Here is a 6,215-nt window from a genome sequence, read left to right as displayed (position 1 = left end):
GCACCGCGCTCAGCCAGTGAGCGGACCAGTCTCTATATGGGATCCGAACCCTTGGCGGGAGTGCCACTGCGCTCCCAAGTGCCGCACTCTACCAAGTGCGCCACTGGGCCGGCCCAGATTTTGGATTATTTTTAATTTCTTCTTGTTTCATCTGTATTTTCTAATTATGTATAATAAATACCCATTATGTCCATAATTTAGACAGTTTTTTTTTTTTCTTTAAGGAGGAGGTTTTTCCTGGGATCCAGGCCATAATCATGAGTCTGGTACTAAATGGGGCATAGAGAACTTTCTTGTACACACAGCAGTACTTTTATTTTAGGAGTACCAGTGGGGTACAGCCATCATTAATCTTCAGTGCGTACTTTTTCCCTCTCTTTTAAAGCACCATTTTCAAGAGGCACTCACAAGTATACACATATCCGAATTTATGATTCTGGCCCACAAAACCATTACTGGGATATACATGCATTCATATGGAAAACCATGGTGATGCAGACACAGCGTATAAAAAAGAACAAATGTACACGGGAGGTGACGGAGGCGCCTTCGGCTGGCTGGCGTTGATAGTTGTGTTATGATGTCATTTGCATATCTGTCTCCCAGATGAGAAGGCAGTTCCTTAAGGTCAGAGACTGTGATATCGTCAACTCTGTGTCCCTAGAACTTATTACACACTGCTTTGAACACAGTAGGTGCTTGGTTATTTGTTGACTATTTTACCCATTTTAAAAAAATTGAGTTGTTTGTCTTTTTATTATTGAATTTCAGGAGCTTTTTATTTATTCTGGATACAAGTCCTCTATTAGATAATATGTCTTGCAAGTATTTTCTCTCTGCCTGTGGCTTGCCTGTTTGTTTTCTTAATGGTGCTTTTTTTTTTTTTTAAGATGACTGGTAAGGGGATCTTAACCTTTGACTTGGTGTTGTCAGAACCACGCTCAGCCAGTGAGNTATTTTACCCATTTTAAAAAAATTGAGTTGTTTGTCTTTTTATTATTGAATTTCAGGAGCTTTTTATTTATTCTGGATACAAGTCCTCTATTAGATAATATGTCTTGCAAGTATTTTCTCTCTGCCTGTGGCTTGCCTGTTTGTTTTCTTAATGGTGCTTTTTTTTTTTTTTAAGATGACTGGTAAGGGGATCTTAACCTTTGACTTGGTGTTGTCAGAACCACGCTCAGCCAGTGAGCGAACCGGCCATCCCTATATGGGATCCGAACCCGGGGCCTTGGTGTTATCAGCACCGCACTCACCCGAGTGAGCCACGGGCCGGCCCCTTAATGGTGTTTTTTGATTAATAAAAGTTTTTAATTTTATGAAGTCCAATTTATTAGTTTTTTTTCTTTTATGGTTAAAGCTTTCTGTACCCTAAGAAATCTTTATCCCAAAACCATAAAGAAATTTTCCTGTGTTTTCTTCTAAAAGCAGTATAGTTAAGGTTGTGTTGAATCCTACTTTAAGTATCCAACTCTTTCAACTGATTGATTTCACTTTATTGTACATTTTTGTATTTCAGAGAAGGTCTTATTCCTTCCTGATCTCCATTCAACCAAGCAAAATGCCTGCCAGTAGTTCCTACACAGACAGTTCCAACTCAGCCAACTAAGGGGAAGTTCTGCAGGCATCTCATGAGATTTTGTGCTCATGCTTTGCCCCACCCTCTTTGCATTTTTTACAAAGCACTTTTTATGTATGTCATATCTCATTAATCCTCACACCAACCTACCAAAATAGGCAGAGCCATCTTCATTTTAAAAAATAAGGAAATTGACACCCAGAAAAAGAAACGACTGCCCAAGATCACACAGTGAATAAAAGGATAACAACAGGACTCAAGAATCCTAACTTCTGACCTTTTTTCCTTTGTCAGTTAAGAATGTAGTAAGAGTAAATTGTACATATGACTTGATTTCAAACACCACAGAGAACATTTACTGAGAGCATATCACAGACTTCTTTCCTGGCAGTGACTTGTTCTCTATCAAGATAAGTTTAATACTGTGACCCATAAGCTCTAACTAAGTGAAGAGAAAACACTGAGAGACATGGAAGATGAGGATGCGGAAGGAACAGAGGATGCAAACTATGAAGAAAGTGGAAGAAAGCTCCCTCAGAAGATGAGCCCCTAGCTATGTCAGGTAGATGGTGGCGTGGTGGGCTCAGCCAGCAAAAAGTTATGAAGTCTAGTTCTCCAAATCATGAAAAGCTTTCTCTAAGAGCCCTTTTCCTGGCTCTTGACCCAAATGGGTGTCTCTTGGCCTATTGTAATAATACTATTTATTAGTGATCATTTATTGAGCACTTACGTGCCACATGATTTACTTATATCATCTCTAATTCCACTATAACATTTTCAAGTAGGCATAATCATTCCTATTCTACAAATGAAAAAACTGAAGCTTAGACTGTATAAGTAGTTTGCCCACAATTACACCGTTGAGATGGGATTCAAACCCAGGTCTGCCCCATTCTTAATGATTTCCACTACAACTGCCTCCCAAAGAAAAATATCAGGGCCACACCCTATTCCTAAAGTCCTTGCATTTACCCCTGTTCCCAGAGCAGCTGCCTCCTACCTTTCCTGGGCAGGCCCGCACTCTAGCCTCCACTTATACAGGTTATATGTACCCGCCTCTGTATAGCCTGAACCTACAGTCCCTGTCATGTTATTGTCCCCGTGCTCTGATCACACTCATCAATCCCACCTCTTGCCCTAGTTCGCAGCCTTCATCTCCCCGTCCCATTCATTGTCCCCAAGCCCCCTTCTCCCTGCCCCGTGGTTCACATTCCTAGACACTTCCTGGGAACTAACACACTTCCGGAAACACACTACTTTCCATGTATTCGTCAATTGCATATTTGCACAATGTGGAACTACTATTTCCTATTATATGTTTTTGAATCTTCTACCAAGGTGGCTAATGGAAATAGGAATTTAAGAAACTCTTTCTACCTACTCAGCAATAGGGCAACTCTGGGCAGAAAAACTCCAGAAGAAAGATTTCTCCTGTCTTTGGTCATCAGTGTCTTTCTGCCAGTCATAGAACCCCCTCTCTCTCTTTTGGCTTCCTGCAGGAAGATGGGGAAGACAATGGTACTCAGATGCAATTCTCTAGCAATCTGACCTTGACTTGAGGTCCTGATGAGGGGCCTCCATAGGACTGATAACCTGCTTCTGACTGGGTCCTTACTTGGAGGGGATTGAAGGGAAGAGGGCAGGAAGGTGGATTTGGGAGAGTTAGCTTAGGCTTAGGTCTCTTCCTGCTAGGAATCTAAGTCTGGATAAGAAGGCTGATTATAACAGGTCAGGTGCCCTAGGCATTGCAATGACTGTCTCCCACCACCCCCATACTGTGGGGTGTCTTGGTCAACATTCTTTCTTACTCCCACCCTTACCTGGAGCCTAGTGGCTCCCATAGCCCCAGAAGGTATGGTATGTGTCTCCATGTGCATGTATGTATGTCTGTGTATGGAGGAAAAGGCTTCCCAGTCCCCCCTCTTGAAAGCTGCTAGGTCCATGCATGCTCTCCATCATAAACTTACAGTAGCTTTGGGGGTATCTCATCCCATTAAGCCTTTGTTTTCAGATCTTATCCCCTCCTCCCTGACCCACACTATAGCAGCTTCACTAGAAAGGAAGGACAGGATCTTCTGCTTCTTGACAAAATAGCACAAAGAGCATTATTAGCCCAAGGCTCTGCTTTTCCCCATCTCTGCACCACAGCCCAAATGCATGCATGGATGAGCTTGTCTAACGCTTGCGCTCTCCCGTGCGCGCTGTCTCTGTATCTCAGAAAGACAAAGGCAGCCCTCAGGAGCCGGGGCGAAACACGCTGGTCGGCTCTCCTTGCGGCTCTGCCCTGCCCCTCCCCCTGCTCCGCTGAGCCATACCTCTGTAAGGAGCCAGGAGCCGGACCCGGAGGCGTCGTTCCTTTTGCACTCCGACCAAGCTGTACCTTGACAGTTCCAGCTGAGGCACTGTTCCACGGGACCACACAAGGGGAACTGAACTGGCCCGATTTCCTAAGATCTGATTTCTGCTAATACAATGGCATCGTTGCTAATGCAGGGAGGCTGCGCAATCCCAGCCCAGTCTCCTTGCTGCTGCCGCGCCGCTGGTGCTGCGGTGACGTTGCTGCCAAGGGAAGGGGGAAGGGAGAGCAGGCATGCCCACAGTACAGCCACTCAGCCTCCCTCCCCGTCAGTCCCGGGGGCCCGCTGGCCTAGGCAGGGGGAGGGGAGGGAATGGAGTCAGGCCCAGAGGGCAGGCAGTGCTGGAAGAATTCTCAAGACAGCAAAGGGAAAATAGGGAGAGCTGGGCCGAGCTCCTCCCCTGCCGGCAGGAGTCTCAGGGAAGAAGTCTGGGCAGAGCCTTGGCGCTTCCTTCCTTCCTTCGGCCCCTCCTTTTAGACTTAGCCAGACACTTCTCCTTCCTCTTTTCGCCACTTTGAAGGACTCCCTGTTTTCCAGCCTTTTCTTCTCACTAGAATTCCAGACTAGCCTCAGGGTGGAGCAGTCAGCCTGGGAGGGGATTCCTGAAGCCCTGCAGGGAAGACCAGTCATTCTACCACCAGTAATACCCAGCTCAGTGCTTCTGGATGCCCAGCTAGTCTAGCTCTAGGCTCCGAGGGTGCACTGTACCAGGGAGATGTGGTCTGCCTCAGAAAGCAGAGACGAAGGCTGGCCCGGTGGCGCACTGCTACAGTGCGCCGCTTGGGAGCTTAACGAATCGCAACCCTCAGTGTCGCGCCCGTACCGGACCGGGACCGGCAACGGGATCGCAACCCTCAGCGCTGCACCTGCACCTCGCTCAGCCAGTGAGCGGGAACCGGTCTGTATGTGGGATCCGAACCCTTGGCGGGAGCGCCGCTGCGCTCCCAAGCAGCGCACTGTAGCAGTGCGCCATGGGGCCAGCCCCATGGCTCCTTGATCCTACAAAGCAGGAAACAATGAGCAAGGGAAGGAGGGATGGAGGCTGCTGTTCATAAAACTAGCACTCCAGGAGGTTGAAAGGAGCAGAAATGGTACTTCCCTCTCCCCTAGCTGATACAGACGACAAAGGGGGTTGGATAAGCAGCTGTAGGTTAGGGCGAAGCCAACCTCCATGACCAAGTGCTCAGAGTTCTAGCTTCTTATTGTGAGAGCTCTGGGCCCAGGGTCTTTGTCCCTGAAACTTCTGTGAGGCTAAACCATGCATTGTGCTGGACAGCCAGTGCTTAGGAGGAAGTTGGCAGCTCTCATACTTTCAGTGCTTGGCTTAATTTACCACATCACAGACCACATCATCACCTACTTCCAAACCACTACTGCTAAAGATCTATAGAGCTTTTGATGAAAGATCACATTATTTTCTGGCCAGAAACAAAGTACAAATACAATCAAATTATAAACCCCAACTGCCTCCTAACCAATCTTCCCACCTGCAATTTACCTTCCAGTATTCTGAGATTCATCTCCTTAAAGAAACATCTTTCTTCAACTTATCACCTCTCCTGCCCCTTTAAATGGTTTTCTGTTACCCAGAGAATCAAGTTGAAACTCCAAATTTTGACTTTCAAGGTCCTCTATCTTGGCTGTCCACTCCCTCTCCACCCAACCTTACTTCCCACATCCCATCATGTAGTCCTTCAAACCTGTTTCATAAGCTCATTTCCACTCTGCTGCCTTTGTTCATTCAGGTTCTCCTGCTTGTTACACTTGGCCATACTCAGAATTATCCACAGGAGTCCCAGAGCAACTCCTCCATTAAGTTTTCACAGATCACCCCAGAGCAGAAATAATCTCTCTGTTCTCTGAACCACTAGTTGCAGATTGCTGATTTTACAAACAAGAAAAAAATGCCACAAAAACTAGGGGATCAATATAGGATTGCCAGCTTCTTATATTGCCAAGTTGCATCATTAAAACCAAACCAAGGGCCGGCCTGGTGGCGCACTGGAGAGTGTGCCGCTTGGGAGTGTGGCGGCGCTCCCGCCGAGGGTTTGGATCCCATGTGGAGACCGGTGGCTCACTGGCTGAGCGGGGAGTGGGGGCAACACCGAGGGTTGCGATCCCGTTGCCGGTCCCGGTCCGGTACGGGCGCGACACTGAGGGTTGCGATCCGTTGCCGGTCACGAAAAAAGACAAAAAGATAAAAAGACAAAAAAAAAAAAAAAAAAAAAAAAAAAGACAGAAAGGAAAAAAAAAAAATAGACCTTTTTTCATATGAAAAA

Source organism: Galeopterus variegatus, unplaced genomic scaffold (assembly GCF_000696425.1).
Source record: "Galeopterus variegatus unplaced genomic scaffold, G_variegatus-3.0.2 Scaffold1578, whole genome shotgun sequence".
Lineage (NCBI taxonomy): Eukaryota > Metazoa > Chordata > Mammalia > Dermoptera > Cynocephalidae > Galeopterus > Galeopterus variegatus.
The sequence above is the reverse complement of the archived record's forward strand: the minus strand, read 5'-3'. Positions refer to the sequence as shown.